The sequence below is a fragment of the Molothrus aeneus genome, chromosome 1 (genome assembly GCF_037042795.1).
Source record: "Molothrus aeneus isolate 106 chromosome 1, BPBGC_Maene_1.0, whole genome shotgun sequence".
Lineage (NCBI taxonomy): Eukaryota > Metazoa > Chordata > Aves > Passeriformes > Icteridae > Molothrus > Molothrus aeneus.
The window spans coordinates 103,249,709-103,272,131 of NC_089646.1; the positions used below are offsets into that span (position 1 = coordinate 103,249,709).

At 38.5% G+C, this 22,423-nt stretch overlaps 1 protein-coding gene across 23 annotated transcripts in view; it reads left to right on the forward strand.

Annotated features, from left to right (window-relative positions):
• Positions 1 to 2,907, forward strand: part of EPB41L3 (erythrocyte membrane protein band 4.1 like 3) — a 97,170-nt gene extending 94,263 nt beyond the window's left edge. For all 23 annotated transcript variants that reach the window (XM_066561810.1, XM_066561891.1, XM_066561858.1 and 20 more), the window contains one exon: positions 301 to 2,907. The gene's annotated coding sequence lies outside the window, so the exon portion shown is untranslated. The remainder of the gene's footprint in view (positions 1 to 300) is intronic.
• Positions 2,908 to 22,423: the final 19,516 nt, after the last annotated feature.

Here is a 22,423-nt window from a genome sequence, read left to right on the forward strand (position 1 = left end):
ACTGAATTTCAGTGTCAGTTATTTATTTGGAAGATGGAACCAGTCACTAAGGAGTGAGTAGCTGTGATTCTTGTGGTATTCTGCTAATTGTTTCAGAGACAGCTCAATGTGGCTTGCTTAAAAGTCTATTGATGTCACTAATTTTTTCCATTGGCGTCAGTGGACTTTGGATTTGGTCCAAGTTGCTTATAGTGGGATATGCCATTTTCAAACAGCTTTTCTTGTATGAACAAATTGACAGAATCTCTTTTGCAAGAGTGTAGTTGCTTTGAATAATTAACTCAGTTCTCTTTTCTGCAGGAATAACCTAGAATGCATATGAATCCAGACATGCATACCAGTAGGAATACGAGAACCTATACGGAGTCTCAGTTCCTGACTTGTATCTGACTATGGAAAATTTCAGTACAGAAGAATTGATCTTGACCGTTAATAAAGAAACTGGCAGAGATACCTTCCCATAGAAAGCAATCTGAATCAGCAGCAGTTAAACAATATTGCATGAAGCAACAATAAAATTACAGAAAAGCAGCATTTTTAATTTTCTTAAAATGTCTAAGTTTTCAGCTTTACCTGCACGTTCATAAACAATATAAAGAGTGATCTCATGTAACACATAAACAGTTCATGCCTTTCACAGTTTCTGAAAGTCTAAACAAATCAAAATTTGTTAGGTGGCAAGCCTTTTGTTTACGGATATTGTAAATGAAGATTACCCCGAAAATGCTAGAAGCTGTATAGGTACTGTGTATAATGTTTTACCACACATTAGATGTGCCAATAACACAGTTTATTCAGTAAACAACTTGAATCTTATATTTGTTTCATCTGGTTTTATTACTGCCCGATAAACGATGATGAATCTTTACTCTTATCAAAACATATAAATGCTTACAAAGTGTGCTTTGTATACCTGACTGAATACCTTATGAGGTAGTAATGATTTTAGTATATTAACTTTAATGATTTTTGTCAGCATTGTTCAGAGTCAGCTTCCAGTCACCCTTCACAGATCCTAACCTTGTAAATTATATGTAGTTATTTTGGAGAAAAAAAAAAATCTGTATTTTACTTAGTTTGCAGCTTTAGAAAATTATTAATCTGAAATAACCATGATGGTTTTCTATTGATTTCCCTTTTGTTCTCAGAAGAAAAAAAAAATCTGTTTGAGAATCTGGTCAGCATTTACTATCTAGTTCTGAGTCAAGCCTTAACCTGTACAGAACGTCCACTGAAAACTCTCTAGTGTCCAGCTCTAATACCCACAGAAGGGATAGCATCCATTACACTGTCAGCTGCATCACAACACATGGTGAATGTATGTTTCTGCATAGTGAAATAAAAGTGGTAAATGCATCTCAAATCGTATTGTTCTGTGTCTAAAAGCACCTAGTGGTCTTTAGTATTCAAAACATCAAAATGTTATGTTTGTAAGACACCAGAGGTTTCACTCGTGCACAGTAGATGTGTTTTGTTTTCAGTGGCTGACACTGCACTGTGCAGACAGTGGGAGTTAGCAGAGAATCCAAAGGGATGACAGTGTTCACCTTTAGGCATATGATGTTTGCAAAGGAAAAGGACTGTTTGGTTCCTTCTGTTTTCTCTGGTTGTGTAACATTTCACCGAAGCTAAATGAAGAATTTTGTTGTTGCTTAGAAAGTAAAGGCCAGTAGCGCTTGATCCAGATCCATTCTCTTTTTTGTACTTTGGCTCTGAAACATGGATAAAATTCTCTTTAAAGCAGTATTACTTATTAGTTCCTTTCTTTTTTTTTGCTCCTTTGCCACATCTCACTGACACTTCCCTGGTAGTTTAAGAGAAATTTGTAAGGATTGGTTCACCCTTCAATCTGTATTTCCTTGCAGGATTGAAAGGTAATGGGTACAAGCAGACTTTTCAGGACATAAAGGGCCAAATTTGCCCTTCATTGTTTACACGGGGCTCCCTCCCATTGAAGTCAATGGATTTGCCTTCAGTGGAGAGCAGGATTTGACCCAGTGACTTGTTAATAAATGTTTATTTTCATAATTTAGAAAGAAAAATAGTATATATAGAGAGAATAACCTGTAGATAATAATTAAAAGTAATATCCCAAGGCTTTTAAAGCTTTGCCCTTAGTCTCCAAAACATCTTCCTTCCACCAGCCATTCTTCATGCCTTTAAATCTGGAGTGCTAACGATGTTACCCCTCCCTGCCCCCCCGTCATTGTTACCTCTCTCCTAATGACCGAACAAAGCTGAAGGTCAGTTGTGATCTTTGATGGCCCTCTCCTCTTCCTCCTCCTCCTCCTCCTCCTCCTCCTCCTAGCCCAAGACCATCTCTGTTCTCATCCCCCTAAGTGACAGTAGGCTCAGCTCTCTGGTGCTGCTGGTGCCCAGCGGCGGTCGGGGCTGGAGGAGGTCCTCACCCCGTCCTGGCCGGTGGCACACCAGGTCCTCGCTACTGCATCAGGAGTTTAAAAATAGACTCTGAAGCCATACCGATCCTCCTTCAGGTGCCCCTCATGTTGTCAGCTAGGAAACAGCATTGTATTACCTCAGAGAGACACGAGGCCATCGCACAGCCTTCTCTCCAGAGTTAGCATTATATTTTAGCATGGCTTGAAGAGATTGTACTCTGGTGATCCTTCACAGTATGTACGCTGTCTAAAGATATTGCATTGTAGAAAGTTAGTCTCCTTGGAAAGGACACTCACCACTAAGATACCGCCTAAGCGCATATAAACTATGAGGAGATGAGAGTGGACAGGCAAGGACATCTCAGTGCCACTGTTGGTAGTAGACCCTTGTTTGGGGGATGGTTCCTGGAAGTTATAGCTTTGGTTTTTGTTAGAAACTGTTTCTTGGGTTGTCTGCCTAATGCTGTGCCACATGAAATAAAGAGCACCTGCCTGTTTCTACCAACCATCTTTTGTCTCCGTCTCTTCTCATTTGTTGTTGGTCTTTGTCTGGCTTCTCAACATAAACCAGCCTGGAAAACAAACCATCAGTGTGTTACTTGTGGGCAGCATTGCCAACACAGACACCAGCAGGGGAGGCAGCCTTACTTGCTACAACTGGAATCCCAGCTTCAATCCTGAGAGAACTGACTACTCTGAGCCTTTATGGTAAGGGCTTTGCACACCAGGCAAGAATGGGCATAGCCAGTGACCACAGCAATAGTGACCATTACACATACAGAAAGAGTGAATACATCTCACTAACATTTTTAAGGCTAATTGGAAGGCCTTAATATTTATGCCCCTGAAGTTTTTTAAGGGTGTCTCATCCCAAATGGCAAATAATGGTGTTTCTGTGCTCAAGCAAATTTAAAAAACATTTAATGAGCTTCTAAATCCATATACTAGATCAAAAGAAGGATTTAACAGCTTAGACTTATTTCTTCCCAGAGCAGATTTAGGCAGTTGGTGAGATTATGTGCTTCATCTGTACAACAATTTGTATCTGCAAAAATGATAGCTCCTGATAAATAGTTCTTCATGGCATATAAATTGGACATTGAGTCGAGGCTTCAGTTTGGCAGTCACACTGGCAAGTCTTGGTGCAGGTTTCTTTCCTTACACCAGAACAGCTCTGTCAGTTCAGATCAGAAAACCCATTTACAAGTTTCACATTTACATCTTCACAGGAATTAAGGACAAGATAAAGAAATACATTCCCCTTTTTTATACCAGAGCAATAATGGTCAAGATTCTTCAGAACCAGAAATCAAATCATTATTTTTAATAATGTTTCCTATTGAGGGTTTGTGACATGCCTGAGGCAATGCTGAGATCTCCTGCAGTCCTATATGGTGGTTTGAGGTACTGTGGATGGACTATGGCTGGACAAGTGGATGCCTTTGAGAAACACTAACTCAATTTCTTATATTGTTTTTAAAGAAAGAAAAATAAGCACTTTTCTTAAATCTATAGATCCCAAAGGACATATCAATCTTACACCAATAGTGGGTTTCTGTGTCTTTTGTCACTAATTTTGTGCCACATCAGCAAAGTCTGCCTGTGGTTGCTTCAGTGCCTCAGAGCAACACAAAACACCAGCCTTCATACTTAAAATGACTATTATTATTTATGCATCTTGTAGTTCCATTTCAAGGATTTACATATAGACAAACAATGGGGCATCTTGTTGTTAGTTTTTCTATAAAAATATTTTCCATACGTTTCCATATTCGCTAACTGTAACCAGATTATTCCATTACCTTGGAATAATGTTAGCCCCTGTTCAGACTGTACCTTAGTCTGGTTTATGCCTTTTGTTTCCATCTCCACCATTTTTTCTGGCTCCTATTCAACATCAGTCTTGCTCCTCAGCTGGAACTAATGGTTCCTGTAAGGGCTTCTGAAGCAGAATTTCAAAAATCCTTGTTTAAAGGGAAACCAATGTGCTCAAATTACACAAAAAAAGTCAGTCAACTTTCTTCCATTATCTCATGTTCCCAAATTCAGCTATAACCTCCATAAATCAGTGACCTCACCCTTGCAGCTGAAATGACCATCACTCACTGTAAGTAGAATTAATGGCCTGTCTTTGAGCATGACTACAGTGACATAAAAGGGAAAAGAAAAATGAGAAGGAGTTCTGACACTGGAAATTGTTTTCCTTTTTAAATACATTCGATTTTATCTCTACAGTCTACCAGCTCTACTTTCTTCAGTACAAAACTTAAATTACAAACCTTTTATTCTTGGGTGGGGTGGGGTTTTTTTTGTCCAGAGTTGGCTAGGAATTTCTTTTCCATTTTCTAGAAGTATCTTTGCTGTCTGCTGTGGTGAGGTGTACCATGACTCTAAACTTCTGTGCGTAACCAAAGCTTGGGCAATGTCAGCTAACAGGAGCTGCAAAAAAGTAGATCCCAGAACATGTGCAGCTTTCAAGCTGCCTGAATTACAGCCCAGAGGGTGTGTTTGCACACAAGCCTTGCCTTACAGAGCACAGGTAAAGTACTGGACATGTGTTACTGGATGGATGATCCTGGGTGGCTATAGTGTAAAAGATACAATATTAGACAAAGCACATTAAAGGGCTCGGGGAAGGGTGTATCATAAATTGTACAAAAATGCAAAGAAACAAATTAAAGCAATATATCTGAGTATACAAAGTAAATAATTAAGAACTTTCAAAGCCTTTTCCAGTAGGACATGTCCAGCTAATACGATGTTTCCTTAAATCAAGGGTGATTCTAGCCCAGATGTCATTTCTCAGTGGATTTAGGAGGCTATTTCTCAGACATCCCAGTTTTCTGGCCAAACAATTGATGTATTTGCCATATGAAGGCTTCTAAAGGCATTTATATTCCTGCACTCCAATCTCCAATCAATATTCAACTTAGATAGATGTGAATCATTTTATATAGCCACAGAGGTGGTGACAATTTAACCACTCATGTTTAGAGCTCCTAAATCCTAAGCTACTGGACTAACACACCCACACATTTTCACAGAACATTATTTGTTCTGAGAATATTTTGATGAATTCATCCTTGAATATCCATTAAACAATATATTTTTTTGTTTCTTTCTATGTAAAAGGCCATCAGGTGATTGACATGTTACAAGATTTTTTTTCCTGCAATCAGATGAGATGTCAGTACAGCTACTTTTTGGCATATCATTCTATAAAAAGGGAACAACAAACCACTGTAACATGTGGCCTGATATCACAGAAATAAAAGACTGACTTGAATACCTGTGTGATATGATTCTTGTAATGAGGACACATCTGCTTACTCTGGGAAGACGGCCTGCAATAGTTATCCCACCACTTCCCAGTTATTTTAAAATCTTTTGTCTCTTCTTGCTTACTTTCATATTCTCCAACTTGATCCACCTGTGTTTGATCTGTCAGGCTTTTCTCTGCATCTTTTCTGCTTCCAACTTTTCTCCCAGCTTTTAAGCAAACTGCATCTGATGCTTCTCTTTTCATTAATTTTGCTGTTGCTTCTTATCACACCTATCAACCTTCTTTAAAGTCTTGCTAATTCTCCTGCAATCTTCCCAACTCATCCATAACCACTTCAACTCCTACAATGATGATACATCCAGTCCTTAAATGCATATTTCTTTGCTTTCATATCTCTCTATAAATTTCAGTCTTGGTTCATTCTTCTCATCCCTGGTGTCTTTCCCATGAGTGATTTTATCAAGCAGCACTCTCTGATTTTTTTTTATAGCCACTTTCTCCTTCTTCAACCTTCCTATGATCTCTTTCAACATTTGCTCATTTTCACTCACATTGACACTTGGACCTTTCATGTTTTCTGGTCCATTAGCTTTGATGAGTTGTCATCTGCTTTCAGACCTTTCAAACCCCATCCCTACTTTCTCTGCTCCTCTTTCTGACCTGTCACTGAAAAGCATGCATGATGGAAATGCTGTAGAATATGTAGAAAATATTCTTTTCTCTAACAATAATAAACTACACTCTTGTATTTAAATAAATTCCACCCCCAAGTAAGGCAATCTATGTGCTGCCTGTTGCTTCTACTTCTTTCTGCATGGGCTCCTGCCCATACCTTCCAAGGAGAGCATAATTAACATGCAGAATCAACAAGCAGAATGACTATTACCAGCCTATCTACTTCCTCTTCACTTTCAACTTGCCCTTTTCACAGCCATAGAAGTATTTTGTCTACTTCAACTCCTGACAGCCTCAACACATCCTCATGATTGCATCTCAAGGGATCTTTCTCCTCACAGTGTGTCATGTTTGTTACCACAATTTTACTTCCTAAATTTTTAGTTCCTCTGATGGTAAAAATGTCTGCTTTGGTCCCCCCAGGTCTCAATATCACATCTAGATTCACGTTGTCAACATTATCCAGAACTGCTCTCTCCCTCTCTGGAGGCCAACCTGTTTTCCCCCACAAGAGATAGCACAGCAGCTCTTCTCTAGGCTCAGGCTCAGAACCAGTATTTTTCTGTTGTCCCCCATGACTTGCCCTCTCTCTAGACACATTCCACACTTTTCTGTCTCAATCCTGTCCTCCTCTGTGCTCACTTAAGTCCTTCTGACTCTCTATCAACTCTTTTAGCAAAGGCCCTCCTTGTTTCACTCCACTTTTCTGTGGAAATCTTTGGAGCTTGTGGCATGCATCCAGTCTTCCTTTACACTGCCTTGCTGTGATCTTGCCCAGGAATGTGGATTCAGCCAGCCCATATTTCTAACTTATTGAAAGGGTTAGTATTGCTTCTCTTCAAGCAATTTGTGTATATTTACAGCTGCAGCACTGTTTAGTAGAAACAGCTCTGTCATGTCTGTTACCACATTAGAACTTCTGTGTAAAGGCAAAATGGACATCCCCCCAGGAAATGTGATATTTGTTAGTGTATGAGAATAAAGGGGTAACATCATTGCTATGTTGATAAATAAACTGTTCTGGAATAAACCACCAGTTTTCTTCCCACTGATAAAAATGCCCATGACCAAATGGGTGTCTTCACGTGGGCCCGGCATTGTAGTCTGAACTGGAGCTGGATTCTACCTGATCTGCTCAGGGCAAAGGCTGAGGAATGGGACTGTTTCCTCCCATTCTAGTCCACATGACCCTTACATAAACCTCAGGAATGCAGTGAAATCTTCTGATCCACACAAGCCAGGCTGCTGTGACACATGCTGAGCAAGCCAGGTATCAGCTCACTGATTTCATGCATTGGCACATTTGTACTGAAATGGCGCATCAACACCAGTCATGCTACTAAGTTCTCCTTCAGTGCATTTAATGCTGCAGGAGGAAGATGGCATAGCAGAAGAGAGGCAGGCAAAGCACAGGCTCTGCCATAGCCTTGTGGGTGACAGAAACCTTGGCTGAAACCCTGCAGGTTCCATCTGCGTCGTGAAGTACATAAATCACCCCAGCAATCAAAGCTAATGGATGTTGAGACAACAGTACGGCCAATTGGCTACCTACCCAAATTTTATCATTATACATCCTTGTTTTTCCAGAAATACATGTACAATGTGGGAAACTGATTCCAGTTTCTCCAGTGAAGTATGTCAATCTGCTATTGACAATTAACCCTGCAGTGTCAAGGAAGCCAACTGGGTCTGTGGCAGGCAAAATCCCAGTGCTCTAGTGATTTGGAACAAGGGGTTTTTTGTCAAAAGAAAACTAATTTGGCCAAAACTAAAAACTTGCTTTCACAGTGATGTGAAAAGATCCCACCAACAGCCTTTTCAAAATGCCATTAAAAGCATCAGTATCGTTGACCTGTTATGGTGGCAAAATTATTTCCTTCACTTTGTATGATGGAACTTATTTTTGAGCCTGGGGAAGATGATATGACTGAAAGACAAGGTAACTGGTAATAGTTCAGGATCAAGAAAGCTGCATCTTATTCCCAAGTCTCAGTAAAAAAAACTTTGCTATCATGTCAAACTCTATAATGTGTCTATGCTTTAATTTTGTACTTCTTTAAGGCAAAAACAACCGTGGCAAAGGGGAAGAAAAATCTTGTGGCTACTCATATACGAACAATCATGTGGAAGAAAGAAAACCTCCAGGTATGTGCAAGTAAAATAAGGGAGTAGTGTTGCAGCAGATGGTGATACAGAACAACCAATAGCTATGTGGGTTTTGTAGAATTCTTGGGGTTTTTTGTTTAGGAAAATGAGGTAAGGCAGACAGTGCTAATGCAGAACTTTTGTAGAGGTAACAAAACCAATTTGTTTAAGTGACGCTTGGTAAAAAAATAAATCAGACAAAATGTACCACAGGTGTAACAAAAAGTTCAGATATACAAGACAACACATCTCTTCTGTTAGCATGTATCCTGTAAATTGTAGTCTTAGTCATAAATTACTACCATTGCTGATTCCAAAAGGAGTAAAAATAACGATGGGCTAATGTCCATCCACCATCTGAAACAGGAATATTTCACCTTTACCTGCTATTAGTTGAAGACCTTGATGAAGAGAGATAAGAACAGAAAAGGCCATCCCCAAAATGTTGCTAAATTCCACAGCACGTCCTCAGGTTATATAATACTAAACTGTATCTCTAATCATGTCTTTAGATACCAACAGCTGCATTGTTATTTGATGATATTTTTAATGTGTGCCAGGGAATAACTAGGGAATAGAGTCTATATCCAATGCCTGCACAGTTGCTGTGCTGATGGCTCAGCCATGAGCAAAAATTTCAAGGGATTTCATTATGCAGTAATATTTGCATTTGTATTTTCCCCCTCATAAAGAGGCATGAAACTAAAAATTGTGTGAACAAGATTGAAGTATTTCAACACTAAACCAGTAATACTTCTTCACCTACATGAAACTATGCAAAGCAGCTATTGCTGAGACTCCCAAGTGATCTGATTTCAGCTGTACATAATTTGATAATGATGTTCACCTTAAATTATCTGCTTGGTCAAAGTAGCCTTGTGTGCTCAGCTACTCTGGCAAATAGATTTTTTATAAGTCAATTAGTAAAGCTTTTTTCAATTTGATGCACGCTGTGTTGGCACCAACAATTAAAACTCACCTACCTCTTGCACTGTTTTGCTGCTGGAGAGAAATAATGATCTTTTGAGACAACAGTAGTATCTAAGACCTGCTAATAGAGATGTCTCTGCATCCATTTCTCTCCCAGAGGAAGAAAAAATAAGTGAAGACAGCAGAATTTCCCTCTTGATTCTCTTGGGAATACACTGATGGATAGAAGTCATTATCCCATGCAGGCTTTGCTTCTGACAGGGCAAGCCATTGTCCTCAGAAAATGTGGTATTTAAGAGTACTGAGAGCACTGGATCTGATGATGTCTTTTGGATCTACTGGTGCCTTTTCTAGCAGGTTTTCAGCAGTCTCCTGGCCAGCTTTTCTGCCTAGGTATGCTGTAACTAATCTAGAACTGCACAGGGGAGAAACCTGCCTCTCCTGGTTCTGCTTCCTATATCCCTCCCAGGTGTTCTGCAGTGTTTCTCACTGTTATGCATTATGGACCCCTTGGCTCTCATCCTTCTTCTAACAAAGCCTTCAGCTTCATCTCGGTCATTTTCTCTGGGATGAAATCACAGCCACACTTCCTGCTGAGCTTTACTGTCATCTTCCTGGTACAAAAACCCAGCAACACAAGTTGCAAGACCTGAAGATCTGACCTTACCAAGTCTTTTGTATTCAACCTACAAATACAATATCCCTACTACCTTGATGACAGAAATTTTCATAGGCATCCATATCCATATCCATGTAAGGTGGCAGAGAAACATCCCTCATGCCAACTCACTTGTCAGCCAATACCTGTGGCCTGCTCAGAGCCTGCTATGTTTGGCAGTCAGGGCTAGGATCTTTCCAAATTATCAATACCCATGTACTGGATCCCAGTCCCTTTTCTGGATGTGACTGGGTATTAATCTTTCTGTTAGCAGAAGAGAAATGCATAAAAAAGCTACCTAAAAAGAAGCCTATAAAATATAACACCCTCCTCTACTATTTTCTGTTTTTATTTTTATCAAATGATAGCTGCAAAATATCTATATCTATTTTTCAACAATTATTCCTTACAAATTCATAGTTCTTTATACCCTGCTGCTGTGGCTGATGAGCAGAAGTTCACAAATGCAGCGTGTGTTAGTGTTATTGCCATCAGAAAACAATTTTTAGTCTGTATTCAATATATCCTATTGCAAATATTAAGATATAATTGATCTCATCGCTGGTGCAGAATAAGTTGAATATTTCCTTCAATATCCTTAATAGGAACTTCTTCCAGACTGAGCTCAGTCATTTGATGTGCAGAAACAGGCATCCCTCTCAAATTCACGTGAAGGTGACTTCAACAGTAAGAAGCATGTGCCTAGCTCCAACACAGCAAAGGTGAAAAGAAGATCAGTACCTTTCCTCAGACAGTTTGTATTTTTGCTTCACTGGGAAAGACATGTCCATCCACTTCACAACAGTGATCTGCTGTCATTCAGAGATAGCTTCCTCCACATGTCCATTTTGTGTGTTATGCTGGTCATCAGCATGGCTTGTCAAGATCTTGCTTTTGCAGATGATACAACAACCCAAACATTGACAGCAATTTCTTTACTTCTCTTTTCTCTTTATGTTTGAAATAAAATTATCAGGTAGTTCTCAGATCAGCCTCAGCAAATGACAGGGAAACCTGTCATTTTGATTTGATATTATTTTCTGTATCTTTGTTCCAATGCAAGTACAAGTGAATTAAGCATGGCAGTGGCAGTGGGAAGGTACAGCTTCCAACATATGAGAGGAAATCTCACTGGGAGACTTTGTCTCAAGAAATGGAAATGTGTAATGTGAGAATTAAAGTATGCATATTCCTTTCTACAGTGCATATTCCTTTCTATGGTGCCAGACAGGGAAAGAGTTGTGACAGACCTAGAAGGAAATAAAGCATCTGCCTATATCACACAGGTAAAAATAAATATTTGTCTCTAAAAAGAGATTAAATGTGGAAAAGAAGGTCTGTGTACCCCAAGGTCTAGGAGTCAAAATAACCTGAACAGATGTAACCCTAAAAGAAGGCTAGAGCAAACAACAGATCTCTGGCAGATTTACCAGGTTGTACTGAAAGCAGGAGAAGTAATTTGGAACAGAAAATTTACTATATGTTTGCACTCTAACAACCAAATTTGTGAACAGTACTTGCTAGATATGTTACTTTTGTTAGTACAAGATCTGCAGTCTAACTTGAAGCCAGATGAGAAAAGAGAAAGGAATTCTGCTGTGGCAGGTTTTGTTGTGGCAGCAAACAGAACTCTGCAAGGTCTTCCCATTTCTATATAAAACCTTCTAGGATTTTAGTAAACTTTATACAGAACATACACATTCCACTGTTAGCAGGAACTCAAACTATCTCTTAAAGCCCTCTTGCCCTTTAAAACTGTATATCTTTAAATGTTGTAGGAAACTGTTTGTGTATTATTTCTCTGAAGTATAATCTTGCCTCAGAATTTTACTTCAGAAGATGAATATTCCTTCAAACAGGATTTTTCCACCCAATATCTGGCAATAAAATCACTAGCAATCAGAGCAAATCCTAGAACTACAATATCAGAGCAGCCTCATAATTACAGCAATGAAAATCAAGGCCTATGAATAAGACAGATCTTTCAGGGCCCAAGCTGGTGAGGTTTATTTTACCATGTGAAGGTAAGTCATGAGGCAAATATACCTTAACTTTGTTAATATTTTTTTTTCTTCCATGGGAAACTGTAAATACACAATCTAGAAGCTCCTGACCACACCTCTAGGTTTAAGCCAGTGTATTGAACCCAGGTTGTATTGAACACAGGTTGTATACCTGGCATGATCTTTGCTGACTTATTTCACACTGACACACTGCAAAAAGACAGGAACTAATAACAATTAGTTTCATCATCAGTAGAGTATATAGTTTGTTTTACTAAACTATCTTGAACCCCTGCTCATGGTCCACAGCTTCATTTTGCAAGATAGAGAACTCATACAGAACAAGAATGTGGATTCTTCCACTAAACAGCTTACAGGCAATGCAAGAGAGGACTGCTTAGGGACACCTAGGTGAATAGAAAGGGATGTGAGGGATAAAGGATCCCAGTGCACATGGCTTGTCTACTATAAAGAGTTTTAAAAGGGGAACTTTTAAGTAGGACATGAAAAACACTTTATTCATGTTTATAGAGAATTTCCAGAACAAACTCAAAATAGTCCCACAATGGCTGAGAGAAAACCTAAGGTAAACTAAGAAATTAGGATAAAATGTTTGATGACTGAACTAGTGACAGGACATGATTGTGGGGGCCAGTGAGGCAAGAAACTATGCTGTACCAAGGTAGAATGGAACCAAAGATCACAGGGGGTTTTATTCAGGGAAGACACAAACTCAGTAATTGTGCCTGTAGGGAGTTTTTAGATAAACTTATAAGGATGAGGAAATGGGCAGATATAATCATCCATCAACAAGGAGGTCATTGACATCTGAGCATGAGGGACCTTGAGAAGAGGAGAAAGACATTCAACAGACAACAGTAAGTCAAAATTAAGGCAATCCTCTATAGGGTCCACATACCAGGTATCCAGGAGATAAGAGAAGGGTCAGGTGAGATTGAGTGCTCTTAAAGTCAGAGTGGGTGAGAGTATTTGAAAGTAAGAAGACTAGAAAGTAAAAGCTGTCCCATCCTCTCTCTGGACATTCTGCACTAGTGATCTTGAGAGGGAAAAGGCGCCCAAATTTTTCTTGAGTTACTGCTTATGTAAAACTTCTGTGAGCAACATATTGTATGTTCAGGAAAAGCAAAGTAATTAGCTGAGCAGAATTCATGGCTAAATTGCTCCTGCAAAACGAGCAAGCAAAAAGTTTTAATAGTGTGTTCGAGGACTACAACAGAATATTGCTGAATCAAAGCAGCCTGCAATGCCTAAGGCTGTTATGACATATTTATCCTCTGTATTGACAATACATAATCCTGTGGCTCTTTAACTGTCACAGCAAGACCTGCAAGCATATATAATACTGTTAACACTTAGTGTGGTGGGCTAATAGACAACATACCAATCCAAAGCTCTAACAGATGCTCTGACTTGTGCAGTGCATGAAATACTTAAATATTATGATCATTAGCAGCCCCTTCTTGAGTATCACATGCAGTCTTGGGCACTGCAATATGAAAAAGACATAAAGCTATCAGAGAGCATCCAAAGGAGTGCCAGGAAGCTGGTAAGGATATCCAGGGGAAGCCTTATGAGGCAGAAGTCACTTGATTTGTTCAGTCTGGACAAGAGGAGACTGAGGGGAGACCTCACTGCAGTTACAACATCTCACAAGGGAAAGCAGAGGGACAGGATCTTCACCCCAAGCGTGATTGAAGCAACAGCTTCCCAGGGAAGCAGTCATAGCACCGAGCCTGACAGTGTTCAAAAACCATTTGGACAATGCTCTCAGGCACAGGGTGTAATTCTTGGGGTGGTCCTGTGCAGGGCCAGGAGCTGGACTTGGGTGATGTCTCTGGATCCCTTTCAATGCAAGATATTCTGTGATTCTAACAGTCAGTGTGTGATTAACCTACTGAGCTGTATGCTCTTAAGCTAGTAAATTCACTTTTTAAATATCTTTTTAATAAACAGCTACACCTGAGCTTTTAAAGCCAGAGGGCTAACAAAGGCTATCTCAGGTTCTTCTGAAACACGATGGCAATTATGTTCGCAAAAGAAAATCCCTGAGAATTTTACAGCACTTATATTTGGTGATCTTAAAACAAACAAACAAAAAAATCCTGCTATTTTTCTCTAAATTTGGATTTGGACAGAGTTATAACACAGCTAAGTGCAGATTTATGTGTTACAGTATCTCCTGAGAAGCATTTGCCCTCCCAGGTACAAAAGACACCACATGGGTTAAAAGTGAAATGATTTCTGGAATATTTTTGTGGATGTCATATACATGTGGATGTCATGTCTAAACAGAGGGGCTTCTGCTACTGAAATGAATGACATCTACAGAATCTATGTCAATATAAGAGGTGAAGTTTATAGCTGCTGTCATATCACTCTCACTCCTGCTGTGTTTCAGTCTGTTTGAAAGACACCTCTGAAATCAGGGCTTGCACTGTTAAGGTCCCAATTGTATGCCCTAAGAAATTTCTAGAGCATGCTAGGACTGGTTTCACAGGCACTGATGGGAGAAATTCACAGTATGGTGTCATGTCAGTCAGAAAAAATAGCCACTTTCTCTTGTAGGGGTGTATTTGAAGCAAGAGTTATCCTAGCACTTTGATTTGCTTAAATGTGTATGGAAACTTACTTGTCATTTTAACAGCTGTGAAAGCTGGTAAGTGCATGCACCTAAAACTGACAAAAAGAACTTGGGCTTACTTCTATTAATAACAATGTACCTTATTAACACAGGAGAAAGTCCGGAAAATGCTGCAGTTACAAAATATCTCTAGCTTAAAATGCGCACAAATAATCCCAATTATCATTTCAGTGAGTGCTACCATGATGGACAGCACTGGCCAGCATGTGGAAATTTATGTTTTGACTATGGTAAGCTCAGAGAATGAGATTCAATATGCAATAATGGTGTACCACACACTTGCTTTATTTGCACATATCTCCACCCAACAGGTAGGAGCATCCACAATGGCTAGTTGCATTTTATTTAAGGAGTGATGATAATTGAGATTAAAAAGTCTGTGAAGGGACAGAATCTATTTTAAAGCACTCTAGGCTTTCCACCTGGCACCCACCATTAAAGGATGATCCAGACTGGCTACATTACTTTCTGTAAATTGGACTACTTGGCAGACAGTAGGCAGAGCCAGCATGCTAATCTTATGAAAATTGTTCTCTTTCCTCTCCATCCCTATCCCATTTTTCTTATGTTACATACAGATACTGGGACCAAGGAGAGACTGTAAGAATTGTTCCTGAACTGTGCATGTCTATTATGGTATTTATGCAAGGTTTTTGAGAAGTTGCTGTATCTTCATTGGTATTACAGTTGGGTGGTCAGTGACTTAGTTGTGAAACTCTTCTAGGGTTTTCCAAGAAGAGATTCTTATTTTGGCATATGTTTCTCTTCCACATTTATAAGACCAGCTGACTGCTTTCATATCAAAATAAAACATGAAGGCAGACTGCAGAATATAGAAAGCAGAAATGGTTGTTTAGCCATCCACCTTGAATTCTGTGAATAAATACAGACAGAATGGTAAATGCAGGTTAGTTAAGTCGCATGAATAACATAATCAGTGTAAGTTTGCAAATTCTGCTGCATGTATGCTACAAATGATTAATGTAACTCTATTTTAAAGCACATAACTCGATTTTATAGCACATTTCAAGCAAAAAGACTTCTTGTATTACCACCACAGGCTGTAGTTGTATCACTCACAGTTTTGGCTGAGATGTCAGTGGGCATTTAAGTCCCCAGTATGTATGAGGTAAAGCAGATTGAGTAATGTTTGGGATGAGCATAAGGCATGATTGTTATTAATCTCTTCATACTGAGACTGAGCAATGTTCACTTGCTCCAAGTAATTTGGCAGTCACAGCTGCTGGAAATATTTATATGTGCTCTGTGAAAAAGACTCTAACAGACTGTAGTTATAAAGCATAAATTGTTCAAACCAGGCAAATGTAACTTCTACTTATTTCCATGGGACTAATAATTCATACAAGCCTGTAATTTATTGCAAGTTATGCTTCCTGTACTTCCTGCAACTTTTACTGCAAAGTATTGAAGCACAGACCTGAACATGGTTGAAAAGTCCATGTGCAGTTGAATTCAGTTTGAAAAACACACACACACACAATACTGGGTACTCAAGCAGAGGGAAGAATCTTGCTCAAACAAGCTGGTAAGAATAGCCTGTTTTGGCAGAAATTTTGACAATCCTGTGGCTGAACAATGAAGGCCAAGTCCAACTGTACATCATTGCACTAGGAGCAGCAGCACACCACAGCCATTTTAGGTTACCATTTTAGTGTGCAGTAGCTATAGCCCATGGATTTTTTCCAATTTTCCAACCACTTTTATACAGACTCTTTGTATAAAAGAACTGGAACTGGAAAATCCAGAGGTTTCCTGCCTCAGTCAGAAGCACTTATCAGTACCCTATCTTCTTGCTGCAGCAGGCAAACTGAAAATTAGTTTGCTATACCTGTTGCACTATACTTTTTTATGTTCTAGTCCTTCCATTTCTTATTTTATTAACTGTGTTTACCCATCTTCCTAAGGACATACTTTATCCCTGGGGACCTTGTACATTAGTTGCATGCATTTAACCCATTATCTCAGAAGCCAAGGGCAGATTATTTTCCCATAGTTAAACATCGCAAGCTACAGTGTACTGGGTTATTTGTAAGCTACCATCTGCAATGGTAGCAAAGTCAACCTACATCTATTAGGGTGCCCTGAAACACCACTGAAGAGTGCTGTGTTTAAAGTCAACATGGAAACACAGGTAGATCTGAGCTTCAGACAGACAAATTATTATGTTTTTTGACACTAGACTTCATAGGAAACTAGATGAAAAAAGAAATTTGTGGAGTATGCTCTGGTAATACCAGACTTTTAAATAAAACAAAGCAATACAAAACAGCCAATGACAACAACAACAAAAATAACCCCAAACAACACCAAAAACCAAGCAACCAAACACAACAACAACAACAAATCTCCAAACCTTAGTCCCTTTGCTTGGAATACTCTATTCTGGTAATTCCTTGTCTGAATTGACACAAAGGATGCAGCCCTATAAAGGCAAAATGAACTATTGTATATGTCATTGTGTTTGGGCACCTGTCATATCTGTCACCATGGTCCACACTGACAGCAGAGGAAAGTGTTTTGGTAGCCACTACATATCATTTTCTTAGAGCTGTATGTTATTTTGTAGTCCAGTAAATACTGAGGACTCTTCCAAACCTCTGGAAGATGCTGAGTAGACAAGGAACAATAGAAGGAGGAGAAAAGGGAAGACCTGCTTACATTGTGTTGAGTTAGTATTTCCAGCAGATCATTGCTTTGATATACTTATCTTTAGATTTCTTAGCAATTTATAAAACTGTGGCAAGGCGATTTGTCTGAGATTGCACAACAGATGTATTGATCATGGTTTAAATCTATTATCCTTAACAGACACCTCTTTTTCTTTTGGATATGTTTTTGAATTCAAAGTCACAGCCTTTAATTTATATGTATTTGGGAGATTATTTAAAGGCAAATGGCTGGTATGTACAAAGTAAGTGATTGGCAACTATTTTCCCTTACCTCTCCTACCTACATTTTTCAGTTAATTTGACTGTAATTTCTGATATTATGTAAAGCTTTTTCATGTGTTTCTGAGACGATGAAAATCATTCTTATGTACAGTTTATATACTTGCATACCAGTAAAGATTTCTCTGTAGCCACCATATCCCATAACCAATAGTTAAAATTCCTTTATATTGAAATATCATGAGGTCCAAAAATAATAACAGGATATCTTTTCTTTTGGGCAAACAATTAGCTACATGATATAAAGATGAAGCTTACAGTAATAAGGAACATGGAAGAAGATCCAGACTAGTTGACAGGGGATTGTTTTTGTTTTAAACAGCAAAACTAATAGGATTCAGTATAACCATTGTCTTTATTCCATAGCGTTCACACTGTGTAGCACATGAGGATACAAGTAGCCTCAATACATTAAAGTAATAAATTAAATATTGCTTTTGCAGAATCCAGTCCTAAGAAAGCAGACAAGGCAGTAATAACACTTATACTAATTCTAATAGAGGATTTTCATTTTTCTAAACTCCCATTAAACTAAATGGAGAGCCAGGGTTTTTTTCATCTTCTAAGAAATGAAACCGATGATTTACAGTAATAGCTTTGGATTTATCAGAAAATAAATTCTGTTGCATCTGAAGAGACCTAGGATGTGTTCAGTCCTATCTTTAACACTGCTTCACAGTGTCTCACATGGAAATCAATGGGAGCCATTCCAGATACCTTTGTGGATGTTGGATGTGATCTCTGAACACTATAGCATTTGAAATGAGAGAAGCACACTTTAAAAAAAAAATCCCTAAATGCAGTCTTACATTTTTCTTTCATACTCTAACATACAACTTTTTAATGTTCTTGAGACTACTAGGAGACAAAGGTAGGCAACATTATAATTTAAAATCCCATTTCCCCTCTCCCTTAAAAATGCACTTACACTTCTACTTTAATTTAGTAAATTTATTTCCCAAATTCTTTGTACAGAGCCATAGAGAGAGATATTTTTCAATGCGTTTAAAAGATTATTTCACAGCCCAACCTAAATTTTATAATTTTTTTCTGTATATGAAGTGATGTGTTCAAAAGTAAATGTTAGTCAATGAACCAGTATTATCTATGCATTGCATTTTAAATTATGGGCCCACATCTGCTTCCCTAATGAGGGGCAATATTCTTGCTGACTATGAGGAGAATGAGCTCAAGCAAATTTCTAGGCAGCAATTTTTCCCACCTTCATTCCTTTTCCTAACAGGCCTAGGGTAGTCTCAAGATGTTTGTATGCACCTCAGGTAATACACATAAATATGAGAAATAAAATCCTCCCTGCAAAAATCCATTGTATTCTGCAACTGGGCAGTGACCAATGTCCTGTATCTGCATTTATGAACAGAATAATTGTTCTTAATATGCAGGATCATGACATCTCCATAACTGTGCTGCCTTTCAGAACAGGCATTTTGATGGCCTAATGAGGTATCCTCTCTCCTTGAAGACTATGTATTTCCATTATCTTGACATTGATTCAAAATGCTTTTCATTCCACCAGTCCTTTATACAATTATTTGTTCACTGCACTCCTTGCTTAGGGCTGACCCACATAAAAGGGGAAGGAGCTGTTTCTATAGATCAAGCAAAAGAATAGTCTGATTTCTAGAAATTTAGGATTAGAGCTTTGGTAATCTGAGTGACTGAGCAGTTAAGACTGCATCATAATGCAAATACACAGAGGATCACAGTGAAGATTACTAAAGTAACCTTAATTCTTCCTTCTTTATCCATGGAGTGCTTAACTTCAAAGCACTAGTTTTCTTTTAATGCAGTCTTTTGGCAGTTGCAGTATTTCACAGACTGGCAAGCCAAAAAGAACACTATAACCACCTAATTTGACAGCCTATGTAAAACAGGACATAATGTGACTTGCTGCTGTTACTTTGAGCCAATTAACTAGGGTGTGAAAAAGCATAACTTTGAAAGGCATCCATTTTTTCACTTGAGGATTTTGAGAGATGAAGAATCCATTAGTTTTCTTGCTGGTTTATTCCAACAGTTAATCATTCCCTCTGTTTAGAAATAAAGTATGCATCATTGCTTATCTGAATGGTTTCATGGTCACAGCTTCCAGCTTCAGACAATTCAAGTCTTTGGACTAAAGATCCCTTTATTTACTCAGTATTTTCTCTCCATAAAGTGTTTTAATCTCTGTAATCAAGTCATCCTAATGTATACTTGTTGAGGAAGCTAAACAACTAGTAGTTCTGAAGTCTCTCACTCTAAAATACTTCCTACAGCCATCCAAATAATTTTGAAACCTTTTCTTTTTTCATCCTCTTCAGAACATGGGAACCAGAAATGTGCTGTATTTCAACAGGAGATGAAAGACTGAAACCCATCACGAGTCCAAACCAAAACCATGCACACCTGCCTCAGCTTACCCAGATATATCTAAATATTTATATACCTATATATCTATACCTGTACCTATTCTTTTTCTTGGAAAAAAGTTATGCAGCCTTTTTGGGACAGGTACAGACCTATTAGATTTATAAGACTAATTCTATTTTATGACATCTGTTACATTCTGCAAAACATTAAATTAAAAAGAAAAATTACACAACAGCAAGGCTTGCTGCCACAAGCAGTAGAAGAAAAGCAGACAGCAAGGGGAACACTTTGCCACCTGCCACTGTTCTAAGGTTGGGATCCTTTGTAGGAACACTGGTCCTTCATCCAAGGATGTTCAGACAATCCTCAGCCAGGGGGATCCTGCTAGTGCTGTTGCCTTTACCAGATCTGTGTCAGTCCAACCTTAGATTTCACCTTCCTACTTCTGGTTTATTTTCTGCATTTGAGGCTGCTAGACAAGATTCCACCTTCTGCAGCACTCCTACAACCATGTGGCAAAAAACATCAGCAAAAAGTGATATCTAAAACAATCTTATCGCTACTACAAATGAGTCATATCTCAGAGCTGCCTAAAGGCAATGTGTAAAGCTTGTTCTTTGGAAAGGAAAAGGTTATAAGCAAGAGCAAGCATCCGAAGAACTTCAGTTTCTCTTTCTGTGTTTGCTACTCCTGTATGTATTCCTGCCATTAGAAGGAAGATGGTTTAAATAACTGACATTACAGAAAAAATTAATTCCTCCTCCTAGACAGCTATTACCACCTTTAATATTAAAAGTCACTTCAGGGAAGAGAAATGGACACCAGAGTTATTCTTTCTTTTTCTGCACTTTTAATAACTGGCAATGAAGGTCGTGTGTTTGTCCATGGAATTGAAAAGCCAAACCTTAGTTCCTTAATTTTGTGTGACATCAGGATGACTCTTTCAGCTTTCTAGGCTGATTTATTCCATTAAAATTAATCAAACACTTCTTCCATTATCTAATTTTTTTTTAATTCTTGAATGGGTTACAATTAATTATATTTAATTGTTTCAACTGTGCACAAAAGGGGTTTTTTGCTTCTAACTGGAGTACAGTTAAGCTCAAATGATTTTCTGTGGTTATGGTGGGTTTGGGGTTTTTTAGTGATGTGTTCCTGCAGCAATCTTTAATGACTTAACTGTTTGATGAGATCACTTCTGAGGGATCACTACTTTCATTATCATAAAATTGTTTTCATGCTTTCTGCAAATATTCAGATTCACTAGTGAGATTGAAAATGCAGATGTTAACAGTATGAAATCTTTCTGATCTCCTTGGAGAAAGGTGCTGAAAAAGGCTTAAAATGTACAAACTAAAATAGCAGAAGTGCTCTCCATTCTAAAACTCACACATTTAAAACGTCAAAGTCTGTGGTCATTAGCAAATGTGCAGCAAACCCGATAGGCTGCACATAAACCGTCACACATAAAGCCACAGAGCTTGTTCACTGCAACGAAACTTTCCATCTCTCTTTACAGATATCAATGCCAAAATATGCTCAACTGCTTGGGAAAATGTCAGCAGATAAGTGCCTGCAATGAACTAGTGAAGCAAGCAGCTGTACCACCCAGAAGCAGGCAAAGCTGTCTTTTAGGGGGAGCCTGATGCCTCTCTACTAATGGCATTTTGTGTGAGGTTTATGAAGGCAGGAATACTGGTCATCCAGTGATGTGAAACTATCATACTCTATATTGATTTTAGTTTTTTTACAGAGCATTGACTAACAAATATAGCAATGGGGAATTAAATGGATTGTTCTTGCTCTAAACAATAAACATCTAACTGTTTTAAAAAACATGAGGTTGGCAAAGAATGAGGTTGACAAAGAATAAGTTTGGAGGGGACTGAGGGCTGTAGCTGTGAGATGACTGATTTTTCAATTATAGTCTATCCATAATTATGAGGAAGAGTTTCCAATATTCAAACACAAGATAAAAGCTTGGGGTTTTTTACAAAATAAATACATCACAGTAAATAGCACTTGTTTGCATTTGGCAAGCTTGGCTCCTTTCAGAAAATGCAGACTATGCCATGTCCAAATGATTCTATCATTAGGAAAAATGTCTTCAGTAAAAGGGTCATCAAGTATTGGACCAGGCTGCCCAGGGAACTGGTTGAATCACCATCCTGGAGGTATTTAAAAGGCATGTAGGTGTGGCATTAGAGACATGGTTTAGTGGTATACTTGTCCATGCTGGCTTAAAAATAGGACTCAGTGATCTTAGAGGCTTTTTCCACCCATAAATGATTCTATCATTAAAATTCAAATGTGAATAAAATCATTT